The 25,920-nt window shown below is 31.9% G+C and overlaps 1 protein-coding gene across 2 annotated transcripts in view; it reads right to left on the minus strand.

Annotated features, from left to right (window-relative positions):
* Positions 1-25,920, minus strand: part of LOC137931236 (four and a half LIM domains protein 2-like) — a 230,379-nt gene that overhangs the window by 109,567 nt on the left and 94,892 nt on the right. The gene's annotated exons all lie outside the window — the stretch shown is intronic.

Here is a 25,920-nt window from a genome sequence, read left to right on the forward strand (position 1 = left end):
TTATGATAAAGATATTACGAGGTCACTGTAAGAGTATTGATCTCTTTAAACCAATTTCTCAAGGAGATTCTTACGTCTGAAACTATGTTGTATTTGCTTTTTCTTTCTTTAGAAGTTAATTATTATACTTAGTCGCTGTTTTTATTATTTTATATCATTTAATGTATCTATTGCCTTGTTAATGACCCCATTTAAGGTACAACTAGTTCAAATATTTCGTTCGATTGATCGATGGTAGTCTTATGTAATTTCTCAGACAACCACTTAATGAGATAACATAGAATTAAACTAACAAGTTTTCAACAGCCTTGGCAAGTGAAGCACATTGCTTTAATTGATACAAGCTTTTTTAAGTTAAGTTGAATGAACTCGCGCTCGTGTAATTAGCGGTAATTGCAGCTTAAGTGGTTGTTGCTGTTGTTTTATTGTTACATAATAAAGTTTAAGAGATGCGAGAGTGAGTACTATGCTTTATATGCTTTGATTAAAAGGAAACACTGATCGGTAGAACACACTGATGATAGTTTATATCGGTAAGTAGGTATAACTCCTTAATTGTTTTACACTTGTATAATTTGATTTATATTATAGGAATATTAAATATACATAGATGTTACGGAGGTTATTAATTGGCCCCACTAAATGTAAATGCAAGTAAGAAAAGGACCAATATTTAGCCACTTCCGCACATGCAGTGGTAGTCATGAAACAAAGTGCACCGCCTGCCAGCTCGATGATAAATGCGCATGCGGCAAACAATGCTAATTACACAACTGCTAGTGGTCCACTAATCGGTGTAACATAACTCTTGAAGATGCCCCGTGGAGGGGTGAAACACGTGTTGAGTAATTTAACGGTAGCAATTGTTTATTGGTCCTTTTCTTACTTAGGATGGACTTCCGCAAAATAACGTCTGATTCCATTAAATAAGGAAATGCAAGTGTTTTATTGTAAAAAATAGAGACATTTTATTGTAAAAAATCATAGAAATTAGTGCAGTAACTTGAAAATTTAAAAAAAAAAAATTATTAACTTATGCAACTTGGCGGTTTTGAACTTGATGCCTCTCGTGCTGCGAATTCATTTTCGTCTATATTTTTCAAACATAAAATTATGTAACTTCAAATATATTAAATAAATAAAGAGATGATTCGGAAATTAAAGAAAAGAATTTTGTTAGAATTAGAATCCGTCTGGCCATTTTCTGTCCGTATAAAGTTGGAACAGTTAGTATGTTAGATGTCAAAGAAAATATGGAGCCATAACCAACAACGCTAATCCAATATACATTGATAAATATCACAAATCTAGTAGATTGAGAACCGAATCCGAAATCGGAGTAATAAATTAAAAAACCAAGAGAAAAGAGGGTTTTAAATCATAATTAAACGTTCCAATTAACTTTTAACTAAAGCTACTTACAATGGACACATAAAAATTCCAATGAACTAACGAAAGTACACAGATTAACACAATTACTTCCATTTTTAAACTGGTTAGCGTATTTATATTTTTTAAATATGAGGTTTTGTTATAAATGCATAGGCATCTTTAATTTTTTTATGTATATTCGCTGTATTTTTGTGTTATCAAGAAATGACTACTAACAAAGAATGATATATATCTTTAAAATATTTTAAATAAATAGACGACATTTACAGAATGATTGGTTAAAGATTTAAAAGCTTTAAAGATATATATATAGGCCATTTGCTGTTTTAATGTTTAAATGTAATATACTCTACCAGAAATCAATGGTATGAAAAATAATCACTTTGTAATGATAATATAGTAACAAAAAGAGTTTTTTAATTGAAATCAAAATGTTACACAGCCAATTTGAAAAGGTCGTTACAAATGTTAAAACGGTTGAATGGAAATCAATTAATAATTTCCCAAACAAGTCGTCGTCGAGCGCGGCGCACGGGCAAACACAGGAAGCCGGTTATAAACCGGCAAATAAGAAAAGTGACCGTATCGCGGCGCTACCAGACCGCTGAGGAAGTCCTAATTTAAACAATAACACGTTGACATCCATTGTTTCTGTCTGCAAACAAGCTTGTCGTATTATGCTTGTAGGTATTCAGTGATTATTTCTGCTCTACCTACGTTGTTGTCAAAACTGTTATGTGCATTTTTCCTTCTAAATATCTTGCTATGTACATCGAAAATTTAATGTTTGTACCCAAAAATAAAAGTAAGTAATTCTTTGTAATTAGTGTGATATACACGAAGATTAGGCACAGCTTTTCGCAGTGAAATAGAATCAGATATGACGAGATCCACAAAAAATCAAATCACCGACGTTGCACGAACAATTGCAACCGGTGGTCGTAAACACCTAGCTTCGAGAATAGCGATCACGAATGGTAGACGGATATATAGGTAGAGCGACAACTTAGTCAATGTTACGCAAAGTCACCGAATGCGGGAAACAGAAGATCAGTCATTGTGCCAATCTTGGAGGAAAGTCTATACCTTGCAGTAGGTATCTATAGGCTGACATGAAAAGAATAATGATAATAAAAACCACCCTGTATTAAGTGATCACTCTGAAATAAGTAACATTTCATTTTTTCTGTTGAAATGCGACAGGCCATTGACTTCTAGCAGTACAAAAACTGCAAATAAAAATTGTAAACCATAATTAATTTTAACATCTTAATGTCTGTTGCAATGCAAGTCATACGCATTGTAACATTTGTTATATATTTTTTTCGAAATTTTTGATTTTGTATAAATTCTACATGTCATACACGAATTGATCGTACGTACAAATGTTTACATACATAACAAATCAATATGTACAAATTAATTGTCAATAGCAAAATTATTTCTATGTAAAATGACAAACGTCAAATGAATTCTCGGCAAAGGAACCAAAAAGATACAGCCATGAGGCAAGACGCAGACTCGCGATGACGGTCACCGCAGTCGGGAATGTGACACTATAAAAATAAACGAGGCCCGTAAACTGGCCAGCAATAATTACGTATTTTAAATCGGGTCCGTATACTCGTCAAGGGCATAAGGCGGTCGACGCACGAAAAAAAAAAACAAAATTTGTTTTTTTTTTAATTTTAATTATATCATTTGTAAATAATCTTTTAATCGATAGTAATTAATTTAAAAAAAATTTGCTGACTTAATTCGTGACTCAATCGGTTGAAATACCAAACCACTTATGAGAATACTTGTTGAGGCTCCTTATACGGGTACGTACTAATCAGGTTGACGCTATATAAGGAATCATAGTTTTGCTGTGCCTAATTAGAATCCAGTGTAACTTTTTAATTGTCCTTTATATAATAAACTTACTGTAAACACACAAAAGAGTTGCTATTAAAGAAATTAAACCAAACATAGGTAAAAAAAGCAATAATTTTCGATTTAGTTAGTGATTTCACTTGAAACTTTTTTTAAACGTATTATCTAGTATAGATAATTTCCACTTGTATGTTGACTCATCACGATATCTCTTAAAACCATAAGATTTAGAGACTCAAAATTTGGTAGAAATATTTTTGTAATCAAGTAGAAGTCAACTAAGAACGAATTTTACAAAATTTCCGCCGTAGGGTGGTTAAGGGGGCAGTAATAAAAAAAGCATGTTTTCTAATTATTATATGTATAAAACGTTGCTTTAATTTTTTTTTCCTTTTTAAAAACAATTATAATTTAATTTTGAAATTACACTCACAATAGGCAGTGTTATTTACGGCGTTGGACAGATAGTATTAAATACTAACTACAACGTACAGATTATATACTAAATGGCGTTCTAATTACAAATTCAATGACAAGAGATTGCATGTAATTAGCTCGCTTATGTCATTACTTCTTGCGCGTGAGTGACAAATTAACCGTAGCATATGTTAGAAACATATTTATAAAGTAATTAAATACATACATAAAGTTATATTATTATGTAAACTCCGCATTATTTATTTTTGAAATTGGTACGATATTATTTTTTTTAATTTTCCGAACATAAGCAGTTTTACGTTTAATCTTCCAGCCAGTTAAATGTATTCTATCAGAGATTATATTATGTTTGTAGTAAGCTTTTATTGTATAAAATTGAATAAATAAAATTATAAAAGCCATAAACAAATTAAATTTAAAATTTGACGAACAAGAGAGAGAGTCAAAATAAAAATGTGTGAAAATGAAAAAAAAGTTAACGAAATTATTATTGAAAAGTATGTTCCTGTCCCAAAAATATAATAGGAGAACGAGAGGTCTCCAAGAAAAGTGAACATTAATAAATAAATAAAAAAACTATTTTTTGGTAGATAAATTTTTAACAGTAAGACCAATAGTGTTTAACACGAGCGGTTTTTAAATATACGTCCAATAAAATCTTCACTCTGGACGTTATAGCACCGAATTAATTCGTAATCAACCATTAAAATTAGTGATGTGCAAAGTAAGTTTTTACGACCGTGGCAATAAAAATTTATCTGTGCAATCTGGAATTTATTCGCAGGGAAGATCGCGTCTATGGTTCTATGCATATGTATAACGTTACATCGACCATTAACATTATTCTTTTCATGTATTAGATCAGAGTTCCCCAAACTTTTTTGTGTCGTAGACCCCGTGTTTTTCCGTGTTGGGTAGACCCCTTACTTACCTGATATTGATTCCCTGTAAATTTCTAACTGTAGTGAAGTTTAGTGTATGTTCAAAATGTATTGCGACCACAAAGCGAAAACCAACATTCTACAACTTACACAATTTTATATACATATATAATAATTTTTTTACTTCATAGGTACTTTTATAAATAATGTAAATGTTTTGATATTATTAGATAGTATTATGTAAGTAAATAGGTACTATCAGTGTATGTGTTGAGATCCACTATCGTGGAACCCCATCTTCATGTCATGGACCCCCCAAATTTTTTTTCGCTTACGTATACCCCTTGCAGGTTGTCATAGACCCCTAGGGGTCGATATAGACCACTTTGGGAATCACTGTATTAGATAGATGTAAATGTACATGTAGACGAAAGAAATTTGTATAAATATAATTTATCTCACTATCAGGCAACCCCAATATCATATTACTGTAAATCAAAAATAATATTATATGATTTTACTTTTACAGCTGGACATACGCCTCCTCTATAGAATTCCATAGTCTTCCGACGACCGTCGTCTTTGCATCACGTGGACGTTCTGTGCCGCACTTATTAGTTCGAGTGATCTCACTCCAGAATTTAAAGGCCATATCAACCATCTGTTCTGCGCGCAACGTGGCAAAATCTCCGAAATATCTAATGACTTCAATTTGCTTGAGTCTATTATTGACGATAAATGCATTTTTAAGACTAACGTAAATAACGATTTAAAAAAATACAAAAATAGTGTGTATTTAAACAAACTCTGAATAAAATAACATGTAAATATTTCCGCAAAGACAACTGTTCTAGAAAATTCTAGAACGATACCGTAATTCCACGTCCGACCCACTTGGAGAAACCTTACATCTTGTCAGCTGATCTCTTTAGCGTTCCAAGTGTCCTTATTTAAATTTTAACTTCCGTTTATTAAATCACAGCTCGGCCTTCTCTTTACTCACGTACATTGTTGGAGTTAATATATCTAATCTATCTATGTATGATGTCAACTTAATCTTTTTTATCAATGAATTAATGTTGGTAATGACTGTTTAAAAACAATATACGACATACACTTTTATTGCCAACAATATGCACAAGTCTACGTTTTCTTATCAACAATTTAAATTTAATTTCGTTTTACATACAAGTGTATTTATTAAGGACGTAAAAAGATTTCAAGGGGTGAATGCTCATTTGCAGTCAATTAATGTACGGTACGCACTATCCATAAATCAATATTTTCAAAAATAATAAATAATGTAAGTAAGAAAAACCATTTTTAAAATTCGAATTATGACATATTAAAATTAATGGTCAGGATGTACGCATATATATTAATTTTGAAACTAAAATTAAAAGTGTATTTTTAAATAAAAGTCTTAATAACATTTAAAAGTTTTTAGTTGATCGAAATATATGAAACTTAGTCGAGTCATTTACAAGATTTCATTTAAATCTAAATTTCATTTAAAAGAATAACTGTTGAGTTATTAGTCAGCTTTTTTCAACAATCTGCTTTTCGAGTTGTAACTTATAATGTTAAAATAGACGAATCAAAAGCGCATATAAATTTGAATTTGAAGTACATGTATGATAGTAAACAATAATTAAATGCAGACTTTGTACTGCTAGTTGTCGACCTGTCGTATTCCAGGTAAAAAAATAAAAAAAATGTAACATATTACATACACAAAGACATTCACTTTATATATGCTGATTGAAAATAAATGTAAAAACGTTAAAGCTTTTTGCTTAGAAATGAGATTTATACTTAACCCTAAGCTATTATAAATAATGAAGTAAATTTTAGGTAAAAGTTTAATCAAATGTTATTAATTTTTCTCACAATACAATCTAACAAAACATAAAATATTTTTTAAAATTTAATTCAATTTGTATTTCTCCATAATATTCAAAATTGACAATAGCTTTATGAAACTATTTGAAATACGAACCCGAAATATCCGAAGCTCTTGAACACGATGTTTAAGATGAATCACGTGAATAGTTTTGTCATCAAAAAGTTTTCATAAGAACCGTGATTTATAGCAACATTACTTTAAACGCAATGGTCAAACGCGTACTACTAAAATTTATTTGACATTTATAACTTCTGTGCGATTTCTGTTGTTTATTTATAATTTTTATAGTTAAAAGCATTTAAATCGCATACCGTCCAGAATATTAAACTGGTTTTTTTATATGTATTTCAGTTGAACAAGAAGATAACATTACATTTAGCTATAAAGTAACTAAAAAACAAATATTCACAAAAACACACACCGTGAACTCGATGATTAACATATAAAAATGTTTTTAATACTTATTGAAGACTGTAAGAAAGAAGACGCCTTTTTAGTCTGGACATTACAAAAAACATTTGTAATGTCCAGACTAAAAAGGCGTCTCATCGTCTCAGCACATAGACACCCACTGGCATAGGACTTTCCCAAAGATATCTACGGAGTTGCTGCCCATTCTGCTGAGATAAGGTTCCACTTTCTCGAATCTCGAATGGGATTACTAAAAGCGTACCGAGACCAAGCTAAGGTACACTCAGCGAAGAAATCTAGTCTCTCCATGGAGTGTCCGCCTAATCTATAAAGGAAAATATACAATAATCACCACGCTTGGCAGGCGAGCAATCGCCGTGTGTAGTATACAGAGGACACTGCTGCCCATCTCCCGGAAACTTATTTTTCAGCAGAAGCAATCCTGAATATATGATAAAGAAAATGTGAATTATATAAGAATGTATCTCGGGAATCGAATGCGCGGGGCGCTTCAGAGCTTGGTTACCATCCGGTGAAATAAATAATGTAATAACAAGAGACGAGATTCCTGAGATAGCCTCCACTAGTTGGACCGAAGACATAGTTAAGGTTGCGGTTTGTCTCTGGATGCAGGCAGAATAGGACAAGCCATCTTAGCGATCTTTGGGCGGCGTTTATGCAGTGGACGTCTATCAGCTGAAAAGAAGAAAGAGGTTTTGGCTAGGCACCCGACAGAGCGCAGTCAAATAAAAAGAAGTATTACATAAAGAAAGCTAGCGTACCTACTCCGTCGCAAAAAAGAGACGCAGTATAAGTACCATTTAACGCATAATATATCTATGATGCCAGTTATACATTGATAAAGCGATATATCATAAAAATCTTTGATGTTCAGCAATAAACGACTGCAACATCGCACGGTAAAAATTTAAAACACAGCCCCGCAATAAAAACGGCACTGGGTTCATTCGCTTCGATTTATTTCATTGGTACAGTAGGTGAGCCATCTTTTTGATGTAAAATAGGACGATTGCACGCTATTTACGTTATCACCGCTGCGTCAGAATAAAACAGTATATGAATCATATGTCTATACTTATGCTGAAGGTATTTTTAAAATAAATTTTCAGGTCATTGAGCTTATAAATTTCTGGAAATACCATTAACTTTTTTGCACAGAAATTTTAAAGACTAAAAATTCTCTGTAGTTTTATTACATATCAAAAAACTTTAATGTTTTTACGTCTATTTTTAATCAATTCTTGCATATAGGATGAAGTTTAATATGTACTAATTTGAATATATATTTATCAAACCAGCTCCAATTCACAGCACAATTAATACTTTTATTCTACTTTTAATACTTATAGGCCAACTAGCATAGTTTCCACCAGACAACTTATCACATCGATGGTTAACGAACGAGTGACCGAGCTCCCGACTCAATAAACAAAACGCTGTTTCAACTCCACCACTCTCAATCCTTTTACTGGAAGTTGTCACAAAAGAGTGACGGGGTTGAGTAGTGTTGCCATTTAAGAAAAATAAAACTACCTTTTATGAAATTATTACATATTTATACGAATTTTTAAATTTTAAACACTTTCTTGCTATTGATTATTTGATAAAATGTATTACACATTTATTAACAGTAAATGGGCTGTACATTCACCTTTTTCTAGCTTTTATGTCTATAACCAATCACCCTGTATAAATAGCGTTGATAAAAATAGTGTTTTATAAATGAATTAAAAGTTTGCGAATTCACTCACATGCATTTCAATGAGAGACGCTTACCAGCAATGAAAAGTAAAGGTAAACAGAAAAATCTATTTGTTTACCGCCGGAAATATAGTTTAAAGTTATCGACGTGCATTTATTTAATTTTCGAACACAATGTTATTTACGTTCTGAAACCAATGTTTACAGCTACCGCCGGCTAGTGAAGAGTAAATTATTGTTTCAATACACCGGCCAAGGTTACTGCTTGGTTCATTAAAAGATACATCTTAAATGCAAAAAGGAATTGCCGTAAATTTTCTTACAGTTATTCATTCAAACATCTTCAGGTTAAATTATTGACGAAGGTTAAAACTTAAATTACGCGTATTTTCACTCTTTTTGTATTTTAACCTTTCGACCGTTACTTTTAGCTTTATTCTTATGATATATATATATATATATACATTGCTTTGATCTTCTTTGTTACTGTCAATATTCAATAATTATTTAAGAAACGATATAAATTTAGGCCTTTTATCGGACCTATTGTAGCTTGTTTACCACGAATTGACCACTGCAGTATACAGTGATGTGTTATAAACCGTGATTTGTTATAAACCTAGCCATACAAAGGTTTGAATGTTTCGCACATTTGCCAGCAAACTTTTACACCTATTTTCAAACATCCTCGTCTTGAAATCAAGACAGTTTATTTTGCAGTATATCTCTCGCAGTATAAAAACGGCAGGGACAGATAGTATACAATAATTAATCATAATATGTAGTAAAACGAATTTTGAAATCACTTTTACATACTATATTACCCCTACATCAATTGACAGCAAATATGTTTAACAGCTGTGCGTCCCTTTAAAGCTCTTACGCCTATAACCAACCATACTGCCAGCCAGCAGTAAATGACTACATGTTAATTGAATTTATACGTATGGTCCATAGCATTCAAGACTATTACTTTTTCTCGGTATAAGTTAATGCTGTAAGGCTTTTACAGCTCCGTCGGTACTGAGTTCACGGAGCGGAAGGGTCCGTGAACTAGATTTTAAAACTAAAAACTACAGCTGATGGGGCGCCAACCAGTTGCACTGTGACGTTCGCACGTTGTTAAGGCTCTTCGCGGTAGAGCTTTGACAGGGTGTGTTGCTGGATCTTGCTTGCGGGTTGGGACGGCAGTGTGGACCACAGGCGAGCCGAAGAGGGATTTGGATCCATCCGCGGTCCGCCCACGCTGTTCGCGGTTAGGGAGCGGGCGGCCGCTCTCTAAAAACGGGTGTTAAGCATCAAGAATTAACGTCAAGTGAATTTATGTTATCGGTTGTAGCCCAGCGGTGTAGGATTGAGACTTAAGATCATAGGTCGCGAGTTCGATCCCCGTTACAATTTTATATAATTAACGCTTTGTGCATTAATTATATAATATTGCCACTGCACACAAACAAGGTTACAGTGGATGAGCAGTAGTGTCCTCTGTGTAACGTAATACCACACTAATATCGCAAACCCGCCTGCAAACTGTGGCGATTATGGTTTATCCCCCATCATTGTGGCTTTTATATAAAAAAATAACGAACCTCTTATGGGCACAGGATTTTTTTTTTACTTATAACACATATTTATTATTACACTTTTTGTAATATTTTAATTAAACATATATTCTTATTCTCTTCAATAAAAACATTTTTGTATATTGGTTAAGAGCGATTTATATCATCGCTTAATAAAATCTCTCGTGCATTAATAGCGCATAGTTATTAGCGGCATGTAGCGTTAAATTTATCTGCAATTATGCTGCTATATTTAACGCTAATTGAAAATCGAATAAATTAACTTTCTTAGCATCTCATTTGTGAAACTACAAGTATGGATTTTTGTCTGTAAATGAACAAAATTAACTTTAGCTCACTGTTACCCGGTAACACTTTTAAATTATAATTTAAAACAGATTTTTTCAAGTAAACATTTACAAGCACTTTTGCCGTCAATATTTTTAAATATATATATGTGTATATATATATATATATATATATATATATATATTAAAAATTTTATTTTTATTTTATTACAACTATATATATATATCTAGTTTTAATGGATTAGGCATTTGGCTTCCATCTCACTTTCCAAAAATGTAGACGAAGACGACGACGGTGGTACATACCCATCCAAAAGAAACCTGTTCACTCTACTCTAAAAAGACTCTAGAGTTGAATTCATCAGGAAAAATAGACACAGGCAGGTCGTTCTAAATCTTGGAGACTCTCACCAAAAACGAGCTGCCAAACCGTTAAGTTCGATTTTTGGGTATGTCAACAACGTATGGATGAAACTTTTGTCTACGCCTAGTAGTCCGATAAAGGACTGGATTAAGATTAATTATTAATTACATTATGATTAGTAAAGTAAGCTACCAGGGGCTCGGAATGCTGATCTCCTAGAAAGATCCAGTCAGAAACTTGTCAGTTGGCCTTTTTAAATGAAATTTCACAATGTTTAATGTATTATAATATGAAACTACACCATATAAATGAGTCAAAAAACGAAGTTTCATCACGATCAATTAAAACCTCTGGAATGCAATGAAAAGATTTATTTAATAATGTATTTCTAATTTTAGAGTTAAAAATATGAAAAGGAATGTCTGATATATGTAGTGGAACTTTATTATATATGCAATAGCATAAAATAATCTCAATATATAGAAATGTTTAGTCCGATGTCGAGAAATTTGCGAGTTTTTGTTTACATGATAATCTTTCAATGCTTCATTATTGTATATACACAATTATTCGCGGCCGCGTCGATATAAATTCGACAGCCTGGCTGCATAGAATCATATCGAACCTATTATTAACGTTCAAGTTTGCTTTTAATAAAAAAAACAGCACAATCTTATGTAAACTAATTTTGCTTCCTGGATACTGATCATATGGACATGTCAACATGTATGTATATATATTTTCGTATATCATGCAAATTCTAATGAATTTAATATTTATTGGTATGTATAGAAGAAGGGTTACTACCAATGTGTGTTACTAGTGATGAGGCTCTGAAACGTGTTCTCTAACTTCAGGCCTCGTTGGTAAGTTCAAAGCATCACAACACACCATAAAAAGACTATACTAGTGAGTTATCTAGAAAATCGAATCAGGAATAACGATGTACGCAGAACTGAAGTAACGGGCATAGTTAAGTAATTTGACAGGTTTAAGTGGCTGTATAGGCCTCTAGGAGGTCCCACAGGAAGGGCAGACGACCTTGTTAAAGTCGTCGGAAGGCTCTGAATGCAGGCTGCTTTTGTAAATCTATAGAGGAGGCCTATGGACATAGGAATAGTTAAAAAAAAAGAAATAGGAAAATAAGTCTAAGCTTATAAGACTTAACACAAATTGGAAAATTAAATTTAAAAAAAAACTAATAGAAACAATATTAACAGATTACTATCTCATGCAGAGCACGTACGGCCGTGTGAATTTAATAAAAGGCCAGTTACAGACGTCAAACGTATATCAGATTATGTGAACCTTGCCTTTTTTTTAAAAATTCATACGCGACTTACATGACATCGTCATTTATTAACCAATAAAGATAAAATAGGCAGTTAGCAAGCCTCCGCTTATTCAATTATGCGGCGAATATGGCTCGCTGTAACCGTAATGTATTAAAACATAAAGCCCGTAGCAGCTAGGGGAGGGGCGGCCTCGACCGAGGATTGCCACTGCGCGAATGTTCGCCTATACCTTCACGGCTTACTTGAAGCGCGGGAAAATGTTGCCACACGCAACTCATTTGTTATTTAGGGTCGGAACACACTGGGAGACTTTATTTTAAATGACTTTATTTTCTAGATAACTTTGCCAGTTTTGTTTAATCTTCTTCGTCATTGTTTCAAACATAAATGCCACTGCAAAAGTTATTTATATAATAGAATAATCGCAACGCTTGGAAGCAGGTTGGCGATCGCAGTGTAGTATTATCATAACCAGAAAACACTGCTGCCAATTCTCTGGAAACCTGTCAGTTGGTTGGCAGTGCACCAATGGTAATCCTACATAATTAACAAATAAACGAAAGCACAAAGCGTGAATTTTTTCAATTCAATAAATCGTAACTAGAAACAATGTTAGCATATGTTTGCATATATATTGGCATGTATCATTATAAATATAATTCCGGCTACAGGATGTGCACTGCTGGCAATAGACCTCCCCCACAGATATTCAATGAGACCGGCTATTAGCGGCCAGCATCTAGCCTCTTCCGACTACTGAAATGTCATATAAACATTAATTTTGACTATTACGAAATATTACAATAAAAGCAATCATTCAGTCCCATGTATTATTTTTTTAATTTCTAAATCTGTCACAGTAATCGAGAATGTCTGTTATGATATATATTTAGCTATGATATACTTAAATATGGAAAACAAATTTAAACCGAATATGTCCCGGGATACGAATTGAACGCGTGAAAGAGATAAAACTAGACAAAACCTGCTTTTGCACAAATGGACTCAAAAAAAATATCTTACTATTGTTAAATTATCTATTACTAACTCAATGAAGTCGCCATATATTAAACAAAAAAAAAAACGAAATATTTATGCATCTTTATAACAGATTGGTTATATTAGCACTCAAATAATTCATTATACACATCGATATTTATGGTAACCATTACCATTAAATTATTAAGAAAACCTTATGCAGTAGAAAAAAAAATGTATACGAATAAGAAATAACTATGTGCACGGCTCTATCGTAAATTACCTTTGCCATAATTACGTCTGCGAAAAAAAGCAGCACATGTCCATGATCTAAGAACGTTGCCGATGTTTTATTAGATTATTAACCTTATCTTCTTTGATATAGGATACGTTTTTGTTCGCTGAGATTAAACTTTATACTCGGCCGACAGTGCTAAATCACATGTCAAAGTATAATTTATATTTTGAATTAAATGCCTCTCACTTTTATTGAAATCACTTTATAATCAATCGCAAATTGAACAAGAACTCGGAGCTAATCTATAGGCATGAAACAAAACAAAATTTGATTTTAAACTTTTAATTAGAATTTAGACAATTTTCTGGGCATGCGGCTATTTTTGTCTAGACCTTAAAGAGAGATAGGCGACTGTACGACGTTTTTCTTTTCTAAACAATATTCGCTGGACAATATTAATATCCGAAAACTTAAACTTATCTTGTTATCAGTCACAACGAGCAGAGGACGCGTTTACATGTATCCCTTTTTACGTTACGGACGCAATTTCTTAATTGCATGTTGTTTTTTTTTCTGTTTATCTAACTAATGAACGGATTTATATATTGATTTTCTGTTTAATCTATGATTAATTATGTTTTTCAGTCAACTATGGCAGATTACATGAGAAAACTTAAAATTAAGGAGATAAGAAGTGCATTTCTTATCAACAAAGAGACGAATAAAGAACTAAATACGTTAATAGCATTTTTACACCTTTTACAAAATATCGACTTGTAAGATGTGCTTAAACTTTTTTACAATTAAGCATCCTAATTTATTTTGTCTTTTTCACATGCTTAGTAGGTATAGGGTTGAAAGAACGCTACCCGCAAAACCTGTTTATGTGCAGTGAAGAGGTACAGTAGTAAAGTGACAATAAAAATAGTTTTCGCAATACAATTAAAAACTAATATCCATGCGGTAAGCAAGGACGGTATAAGTCTCGTAGAAAATAACTTAAAACCCCTACGAAACAACTAGGAATTGTTGAAATGTATAACCATTTTCCTTTGTAGTTTGACTATACGCAACTTTCTTGTGTTTAACTAAGCTTTGTCTTGGTAACCAAATATAAAAGATTTTTCCAATTATACTTTTTTAATGATATTTTCGTCAAATTTGTTAAAAATAATTAAATTAACAAAATGTATACATAAAGCAATTTGCGTTTTACGCGGGAAACATGTAAAGGAATTGACAGATACATTAATTACAGATTAAAAACAATTGAATGTAAATCACAACAGATAACAAATGACAATCGACCTCTAAATTTGACAGCGGTACCTAAGTCAGTTATTTAGGACACAGTCGTTAAGAACTTCGACATTCTCTCTGACAAGCTGTCCTCTTGCCGAAACAAAGACGACTCGTCGCTGCAAACGTTTTTTTTTTAATCCTGCTGAGAGAACAATAGCCTAAGACAACTGTATGTTAATGATGACAAAACTACATTTAGAATTTGATTTGTAAATTATTAGTAATTGTATTTTATTGTAACATTGTACATATTTGTAAGTTATAATAATAAAAGGAAAAAGGTGCAAAAACCGAATACTTCTTTAAAGTATTTTGAAATAAACTAAAATATATAAATTTATCGCATACATATGAACCCTTAGAGCAACAGAGAGGGCTGCTATTTTCAAAGCTTCGCTGCGATATCGAACCAGAAGAGATCCGTAAGAGAGTAAAGAATAATAAAATTGCTCAAACAATTTTGACGTCCGCAGTGTCAGTTGGTGGGATACATCGCTCGTGTAACGGATGGCTTTTGGAGCCGATAGATTTCGAGTGATGATCACTAACCAGCAGATGCAGCGTTGGTAAGCCCCCACTAGGTGGATGGACGATGTAGTTAATATCACCGGAAGTAGATGGATGTTGACAGCGCAAGATTGGTCATGGTGACTATCTTTGTCGGTGGCTTATGTCTATGCTTGATGACATACCTACTCGAACTTACTAGTTGTATACTATAACAAAAATATACAGATCATAGAATGAACGAATACTACGACCTAGCCAGCGAAATAACTATTAATAAATTTATAATGAATTTATACAAGATGGAGGTAAATGAGGGTGGTAAAACAACGGAATGTCAACATAACTTGCCGCAAGAGCGAAGATCTGTTCATTTCCGGAACATTCCCTAAAAGTCAGCATTGGAAGAATTATTTATAATTTGGTTCAATAGGGAGAGACATTTGATTGGTGAACGCCAATTCAAAGGAGACGCTCTTAAACGTGCTATTAGGGTCGACAGAGAAAACACCCACCAGAACGATGACTCCATGGAATACTCAGAAGATACATATCTTTATGTTACACAGCTAACACAACCTAACTTTAAATGTGTATGTATATCGCTCAAACATATGTTAAAATATGCAGAATGTTTTTAAGTTTTTATAACAAGTCATGAAATTGCAACGTCTGGTTCGTAAACTATCACTGCGTTTAAAATGTTTATTATAAAGAAAAGTACAACGATAAACATTTCGTAAATTGTAAAGTGCGAACTTAATGTTAACAATTTTTTTAATTAAATAAAAAGCTCCTCTAACACCCCTTACGAGCGGTAAAGTAAATATTTTTCGCAGATGCTTCATATCACGTAAACATTATCACGTTGATTGCGCTCATGTTTTATGTTTTATAACAAAAAATCAACACACAGATTGCCGAAACAAAATGTGTTGCAACCAATGTGTCCTATATCCATAAATGTCCTGATAGGCGGAAAGGATACTAGGGAAGAATCCCTCTCATACTGCAAGGAAATAATTAAAAAGTGATATAAAAAAATAAAAATTAAAGAAAATAAGAAAAATTTTAAATAGACAATAAGAAAAAATGTGATAAAATGTTACTATGTAATGAGGGAGGAATGAAAGGTAACAGAGTAAAAGGGAAAGATAGCAGAAATGTGACATGAAAGAATAGATTGAAATAATATGTGAAGAACGAAAGGAGAGAATGGAAATAATAAATAACTATGAGAAAAAATAAATTGCCCGTAAAGTCCCTGTCCCACCAAAGATAGGGGTACGAGAGGCCCCCAATAGCGGGGGCCATTAAAAAACCAAAAAAAAATATCCGTAAATGTAAAAGCTATCAAGGATCATCAGTATGCAAAAAGCTTTAAAACTTTTACACCAATTTTCAATCACCTTATATAGTGATCACTGGGAAATGTATTTTTTTCTGTTAGAATCCGACAGATCAATAATTTATAGCGGTACAAAGTATTCAATGACAGATAGTAAACAATAATTAATTTAAATATGTGTTAATAAACATAAGAGATCACGTCGTCATCATCATTTCAAAGGACGTCCACAGCTGGACTGGCTCCCCCATAGATTTTAAATCATTTTCCCACGATTTAAAGAGGACTTGTGGACACACATTCAACACAGCACTTGCTGCTTTGTTAGGTTACATGATAGATATTAAAGAGTAATAATTGATATTTTAAAACATGAAGCTTAATCCATTTGATGCAGTGATTTAGATATTGAGTCAACTAATATGAATGGCACAAAATAAATCATGATTCTCACTAATCCATGTACGTTTAACGTCAATGTGTGGTAGGTTGTTTGATCATAGTCAAAAACCGTAAGCATTACCGTGCGACATGATGATGGGCGTTTTATGACGCTATGTGCTTTGTTATTACTCAAATACAATTAAAAACGGATACAAAGAAACATTTCTTTGCGTAGGACTTCTATTACTTTCACGGAATGTCTCAAGTTAAAAATACGTAAGACAAAAGAAAATCTTTTTAATGGTTCATGAACGCAATTGAAAAATTAGAATGACTATAACTGTTTTACAATTGCAGAATTACAGCATAATTCAAATTAAAAACTAAAAGTACTTTTTTAAAAATACGATAGATTACATTTATTGATGTAAAGTCGTGTCTACCATGTGCTAGGATGAAATGCCTCAGATCTGAGATGAACAGGCGAAAGATACTCTGGAGCATTATGTATTTTTTAAGTAATGTAAAATTACATACATTTTAGTAGCCACGAGGCAAATCATTCGTTCCCAAGGTGTGACATCTTCTGTAAAGTCATTTAGAATGTAGTAATTGTCTAGTTTTCCAACATCGAGCCCACGCCCCACAAGGGGACAATTGTTAAGGGTGACATTTCGAAAGTGGACTTAACACGATTTCAACGCTTTCGCTTTAATATAATAAATACATGTTAACATATATATGTTACATAGGGAGTCGTAAGAGTTTTAGAAAGGCTAATGCGGGCATGGCACATAAAAATTGAATGATACTGCCTTTGCACAAAAACGTTCTTTGATATTTCGTAAATCTAGCGATAAAAACTTCATATTACATAAAAAAATATTTGGTAATTCGATTAATTCTTAGGTACAAATATTTTTTTTTATTTTTTAAATTGTATATCACTGTTAGTTGGAAAATCCGTTATATTTTTGTGAACAATACAATGAATTTTCAAATCTTATCCTTTATCTTATTTGTTAAGCACTCGAAACGTCGAACACAATTATTATATTTGAAAAGCTAAAAATAATTTTTGTTTAAACCAGAAATTGTGACGACATAAAAATGAGTAGTACACAGGAGGAATAGTGACAGTGAAGCATGGTTTCTCACTCTAGGCCTTATTAACAAGCCTTGAGAATGACTGAGCTCGGGATATCTTCACCAGATCGAATCAATTATAAGGAGATCCGCAGACGAAAGTAAACAATCAATATAACCTAGCGGATTTGCAAGTTCGAAGGGCAATAACAAATAGCTCCTGGTGCTTAAACGTTCTGGAATGTAGACTTCAGCGAGTATCGCAAAGGATGTCCACCTGGACGATGGACAGACGATCCTGTTAAGGTTGTCAAAAGACGCTGAATGCAGGACATTACCAATCGATCCCAGAGGAAATTTTTGGGGGAGGCCTATCTCCAGCAATGGATCTCCTGCGATGACGATAATGTAAATGGAGCACGTTTTTCTTTTGTGATTTTGTATAACATTCCTTTGGCTATTAGTCAATTTGTACATAGCGATAGTTTATAATGTGTTTTATTAATAACAGTGCTTCATAGCAGACATTAGCATAGCTCGTTAAGATGACGGACTAGGCGATTAGCGTTCACCGTGAAAGCGTTGCATTTATTTGTTTTACAAATTGAATTGGTTCCGAGAACAATATGCGTCGACGCCAGTTACTAAAAATAAACATTGCCGCGTTAGTTGTTTAAATTAAATATTGACATTATGCCGTCGCCATTGCTTCTACTTTTATTGAAACAACTAACACGGTGAGTGGTAGTAATTTTATTCAGCGCTGGTAGATCCCTTGAGCATTATTACTGCTGAATGACAGCAGTAAATTCAGCCACTTTTTGAAGCAATTGCAATCTACCTCGTTCCCTTTTTTTCTCTCTAGAATATGAATATCATTGCTTGTGATGAACAGCTTTACCATTTATTGAAAGTATAGCGAATGTGTGTACATTCCTAATTGTTAATAAAGATGTCCGTATAAAATTTTAAAATTAGAATACATGTCTGTATTAATTATTTTAAAAACTGTGTGTTACTCAGCCTACGATAAAATTCAACATCGCTCTTATATTAAAATATAATTTTAATTCAGACTCCGTAGTTGACGTATGTAAGACCAAACCATAAGAATTGCAATGCAATTATTTCAATTACCGCCTAAGCGGCTCGGCGGTTTACCAATCATATTCATGTGATGTAACAGTCCGGTCCGAGACACTCGCGGGAACACTGAACTTATTCTTAAAACTTTTCATGCCCACGAATCTGGTAATACTAATAAGGCATAAGTCTAGATGCAGACCGGAAGAAAAAAGAAAAACAAAATAATGTCACTATCAATAAAAAAAACGAAGAAAAAATAGAGCATCCATTCGGTTTTTATCTACACTATTTACTATAAAACTTTTACATTATAATCGATACGCTCCCGCTTTTTAGAAGGTAATACATCATGAAGGAAGGATGGCGCCGACGACTTTTGTTTAGGGTGGCCATTAGGATGTGCACGGGACTTTAAACAAAATCACACGGGTTTTTCTTAATCACTCTCACCGTATTCACAACACTGTAGTAATTTATTCCAGAATTTTTCATAATTTAAGTATCAATACGAGTTTGTATATAATAAACATGTTCAATATATAACGTGATAATTAAGAGACATTATACAAAGGTGTATGACAAAAACCATACACGGTTTCCCACAAAGAAGTAACTAATTGTATGTATTTTGTAGATAATTACTGAATGCAGGTAGAGAATGACCGGCCATGCGCTGCATTGATCTATTATCGTAGCGATCTTTAGAGGAGATCTGTGCTTTACTAAGGGCGTCTATCGGCTGAAAAGAAGAGAAAAAAAGCCTATCTTTATTTCTAGCGAATTACGACGAAAATGTTTTTATTCGTTCCATGGGATAGTTACATGTCCTGTAGTAGAAATCCTATGGCAGATGATGATGATTGGTCTATATTTATCCTAATTAGCCCATATCGAAGTCATGTTTATAATTATTTTACTGATAATTAGGGAAACTAACCTAGGCCAGAAGAAGAAATGCGCAGAGAGAATAATGAAATAAAAAAGTATGTCTCGTAATTTTCGCAAATATTATGGTCACCCTAACACCAGTCTTATGGAGCCGGTAATGGAAAGCAAATAGGCCACTACACACCGCCGGTAATATGTAAATAGTTTTTATACTATCTCAGTCTCCCACTGCAGAATAAACGTTGGAATACATTATTTAAACAATTTCGAGTAGGTATGAAACAAAATAATTAGTGACGATGTATGTATATGTACGATCCGTGAACTTTTTTTTTTCTTTGTACGTTTTTATCGTGCCCACGTTTATAGTAAGCAATGATACTAAAAGCATGTATCTAATTGAAATTGTTCGTAACTCATCGACTTTACGGTTTGGTCGTTTACTGTGAATGTTTCCGAATAATAAAATTTACCGACCATCTACAACGAGAATAGATTTGATTAAGATCTATATTTAAGTATTTTAAAAATTGAATAAAGAATTATTTTTGACGGACATATTGTATAGAAATAAAAAATCAATAAATCATACATTACAAAATGATATTATTAAATAAAAATTATAATCAGAAAGTTACATATATAATCTGAAAGAATATTACAAATAAGAAATAATATAAAACATAGCAAAGCTATTTTTAAAGTTCAAGAGATCATTGGTCATTGCCACTAAAACATATTTGTTAATCTGTGGTAGTACAACTATTTAAAAAGAAAATCGTACGTAAAAATTTTTGCCCACATTATGACTATCGTTTCTACTCGTATGTGCCAAAAAGTATTACAAAGGATGATTTTAAAACCATACAATAAAAGATATGACTTCTATATTCTATATTCAAATTTCGTTCTAAATTACTGTAAGAATACATGAAATGTAACGGAGCTTCATATACAGAGTGATAGGTTATAGGTGTAAAGATTTTAAAGGTGTGAATTTATAGTTCATTAGTCAGCAAAAATCTGTAAAACTTTTACATTTATTTACAATCACCATATATAAAGAGATCATTTCAAAAAATATTTTTCTATTGGAATGCTAAAAGCCAATAACTTCTGTCAGTAAAAAGTTTGCAGGGATAAATAGTACACAATTACTGATTTTAATACATTGTAGTCTGAATTTTAAAGCGGTTTTCTACTATATTATCATCACGTTATTATTTCCAAAGCCATTGAATTTTAGGACAGGATACATTCACCTGTTTATGCCTAAAATCAATCACGTTGTATCTTTTAATAATGTGAATATATTTATTAATATGAACTGTACAAAACTATGGCTCTTGTCAAATTTCGGATGTTAACGCGGCAATATAGATAAAAAAACAAGCATTTTTTTTAAATTTAGAATAACGATAGTGTCGTATTTATCAACGCATCCGCATACATTTTAAGCATTGACGTTATGTATGAAAAGAATTATGGGCAAAGACATTATATGCAATGAAGCCACAGCAGTTTAGAGGAAAACCTTCATTCGCTTATTACTGACTTATAAATAAAAGAAATGTGAGGGCAGCTTAGCAGTTAAGAATTTTTTCTTGTTGGCGTATCACGAGTTGCATCGATTAACTTTTTTATGATTTACGATTTTTTAACTTTAAGAATTCCAAGAAGAAGGTTGTAGACTTTTTATGAATTATATCATCACAGATGATAGAGGAAACATTAATTTTAACCCATTGGCATATTTAAAGATTTAAAATTCGGAGTGAATAACATTTACCCAATCACTCCAAGCAGGCCAAGTCGTCTTTCTAGAGAAAAAATATCAAAAAAATTCAAAATTTTGGTTGACATATTAGTCATGAATTGACAAGATATAAAAGGTCGTTCGATATGGGGTATAAAACCTTTTTTAAATGTCTATATTACAATACAAGTAAAAATCTGTACGTAGTTCAATATCGCTTTAATAACTAACTAGATTAATAAAAAATTAAAATTGATTTAATACAGTTTCATTTATAACTCCGCCTGAGATATATTTGTTCTTAAATAACTCGTGTGCGTCTTGTAAATCGTTGTGGTAGATGAGAGAAGAGTATCTCCTATATCTCTAGCGGTAACTATCACTTTCGAGCACGTAGTAATAAATAATTAGTGGATGACGTGGAAAGATGCGTAAAGAACCAAAATTATCGGAAAAATATCCAGAAATCTTTACAAAGAGTCAAAGTAAGGTGACTACCGAAGGGTTGAGTCAGCTGTGAAAGTGTGACTCAACGATTGAACGTGGCAACGGGATTATAATAAATCATAACATTATTTCTTTGAACTATAATACATGGGTAAGCTAAAATATAACAATGACACACCTGTATCGAAACGCAGTTAAATCTTTACGAGATGATTGAAAATAGATTTACATACATGGTGATTGATTATAAGTTCCAAAGTTTTAAAGGAAAGGGGAACATTTTTAAATTAAGACCTTTTTTTAGTGTTTAAAGTCGTTGCCAGATGGTATCCTTACGTGCGATCACTTTACTCTTCATTTTTTTTTATTTCGCCCGATCTTTCTTTCTACAACGTATCTTTTAATGTACTTTTAACGTATGTGGACTGCTGGTGTACATTCATAAATAATGAAATAAATAAATATATGAATAATTGTATAGCTCTTTTGTAAGCAAAACACTAAAGCTTTTTCACCGATTTCCAGTCAATGTGGTATCACTTTGATATATATATATATTATTATTATTAATGCTCAAGGCCAATAACTTCTGGCAGTAAAAAGTCTACTGCAGATAGTAAACAATAATTAATTTTAGTGTAATAGTTCACATTTTGAAAAGGCTTTTCCTTACTATATTATTATTAAGTTATTTAATATTTCTGAAAACCATTGACCATTTTTTGGTAGAGTAAAATACGTTAATTGACAGTAAATAAGCTCTAGGATCACCACACAGCTTTTATATCTACAGCCTGGTAACATCTTAATATGGTTTTTAATATACTAAAAATATTTACGCTGGCAATCTATATAAACCCTTTGACAATGTAGAAAAAAAGCCACAAAATTTATGTACTTGACAAGATTTAATTTTAAATTTTAAAATTTTTAATTTTTTTTATTTTAATAGCTTAATAGTTATAAAAAAACACTGACTTTTTATATTTAAAAATGTGCGACTAGTGGAATTCACAAAATACGGTAATGGACTGTAACGAAATCTTTCAAAAATAAAATGTGATAAATTTCAGCGAACAAAATTAAAACAAACTATAAAATTATTATTATAAGTCCAGCATTATACAAAATGTAAATAAATTAATAAATTAAAAATAATGACATCTAATGTGCACTTTCTACACTAAAATCAAGATAAAATATCTAGATCATTTTACGTTATATATTTTTTTTAATAAATATGAATAAAGAAAATGATTTGTGTTAGCTCTGTTAATTCTACTTAAAACTGTATGGTTCAAAGATATTTCAAGATTTATTTTGTCACAGTACAAACAAGAAGAAGTAAGAATATGAAATAAATACTTTTTCACTAATTGAATTGCCCTCGTATTTTTTTAACCAAAACTAATTATTTTTCTGTAAAATATTTCATATTTTATGTAAGCCAAATAGCCGTGTGCAAGGAAACAGCAGTAAATTTAGGCGTTCACCTCACCCGAATAGATATGGTAATGTGTTACATGTTTACTTACGTGTCCTTGTTAATTACATTTCCTTGTATTAAACCGATTAAACAAGGAAAATACGATCCTTTATTACCTAATGTTAAATAATTAAAATCCTAATAGCTTACTGCATTATTTGTAAAAAGATACAAATTGCTGTCAATTAATAGTAATCAGGAATTGTTAATGATCGTGGGATCGTTTGAATAAAATAAGTCTTAGGTTAACAAAGCTACATGCTGTACACAGAACAAAAAATATACCTATTTAAAAGTAAGGTTATTTCCTCGGAGATCGTTTTATAATGATTTTATATCTTTAGAAATATTGATTAATGTCTATTTTACGTAATATAAAATAAATAATGCTATAGAAAACATCATTTAATACAGGAATTTAGATACTTACGTATGTTTTACGTCTTAAATATATACGGTTTGCGTAAAAAACAATTCGAAATTGACGAAAAAAACCAACTGTTTTCGATCGCGTAATAAATGTTTAGCATAAGAACGTTTTATCAGCTACTTATCGGTCATTTCACTCGTTATTACCTCCATGAACAGAACAACAAAACAATTAACAAGAAAAACACAATTGCACTTTACCTATAAGCAACAATAACACTCGTTGAAAAAATTTTGTGCACACAAAACCAAAATTAAACTAAACACGTTACATATAGTCTTTGTTATATTCACTTAAATTAATAATCGGTTAAATTAAAACGTTTTTATTTTTAAAATTACACTTTTAATTTTATCGTAAATAACGCTCGGAGCGACACGACACACGCTGGTTAACGTTCCAACAACCAAATGACAAATGCGCGTCAACGGATTGCTCGTTTGTTTACCTCCGAGGTTTCGCTCGCACAAGTTCAAGGGATTGTGTGAAAAGAAACACCGCTCACGTCCAACGTTCGAAATTATTATTATCTATATACTAACACGTGTAGCAAAAACGCATGATATCTATGCTGGTGAAAAAGTATAAAATTTTGTCAGATTTTATATGGAAAAGGAACGCACTAAGATATTTTTTAATTAATATTTAATTACAGTTACATTCAATTGATAAAATAAATATTACACACGTTTAGCGTATACATAGATCTCCCCCAAAGACATCAATGGTGGGAGATATATCATAATCGCCACGCTTGATAGGCGAGTTGGCGATCGCAGGGTGATATTATGGTACGCAGAAGATGGGCCTCTGGAACTTATTTGTGAGCTGTGGCAATAATATTTTTTTAAGCAAGTATAATTATTAAAAATCTATGCGTTTGTATGTAAAGTATATGAATAATAGAACCCTTTATTTAATTCTGTAGTTTTACAGTTCCTTTTTATTCAAATGTTATATAACGTGTTTAAAAAAGATAGGCAAATTGACTTTGTAACCTTGGCGAAATTTGTGATTGTAGATATATAATATAGTCTTTAGTAGAATTTAATAACATTCAAACTTCAATTTTTAGTGTATTACATTTTAATTTTTGCTGCGAGTCAACAACATCTTATTATTGTTTAATTTATAATAGTAATGCAGAAAAGTGTGTAGCAACACTAACGCAAAAAACATGACAATGTATAAATATACTAATAATACAATTTTTGTTACAAATAATCTGCCAAAAATATTATTTTTCGTTGTAATAACCATGTATTGGTAACATTATGTAATATCGTTTTTTTTTTGTTGTTTTTTTTTTTAATATTAGTAACAATAATATTTTCTTTTTAAAGTATTGTATCGTTATTTTGAATCTATTTTGCTATTAATTAGAAACACTACATAAAACATAAAATGCATAATGTTCAATAGAATATTAAGATTTTATTTTTATATAATTATTATCTTAAAATCATCAATAAAAGAACTTCGTCGAAAGTCGTGTACTATGAAGCAAAAAGACTGAAATTTTAAAACCTTTGTGTCTATTATGAAATATGTATACACGTTTTAAAAACTATCAAATGATTAACATTCCTTTAATCAACCCATGTATACTACTTTATTAGTTTTGTTTTATCTCATACTTTTTGTGGTAGTAACATGCCCGCATTTTTGGACCGCTCCCAAGCGCCTTATCTAATTCATTGACTTGCTTCAAAGGGAATTAAAGTGCGGTTTCTGAAGCGTTAGACGGTAGCAGTTAAGTAAGGTTAACTGGCTTATTGCTTCCGTTAACATTTTGAAACTGTTGCATAATGATATATTAACTATAGTGTT

Source organism: Battus philenor, unplaced genomic scaffold (genome assembly GCF_028537555.1).
Source record: "Battus philenor isolate CCGP_79_NKW_IND1 unplaced genomic scaffold, ilBatPhil1.0.hap1 SCAF_7, whole genome shotgun sequence".
In the NCBI taxonomy this organism is placed as follows: Eukaryota; Metazoa; Arthropoda; class Insecta; order Lepidoptera; family Papilionidae; genus Battus; species Battus philenor.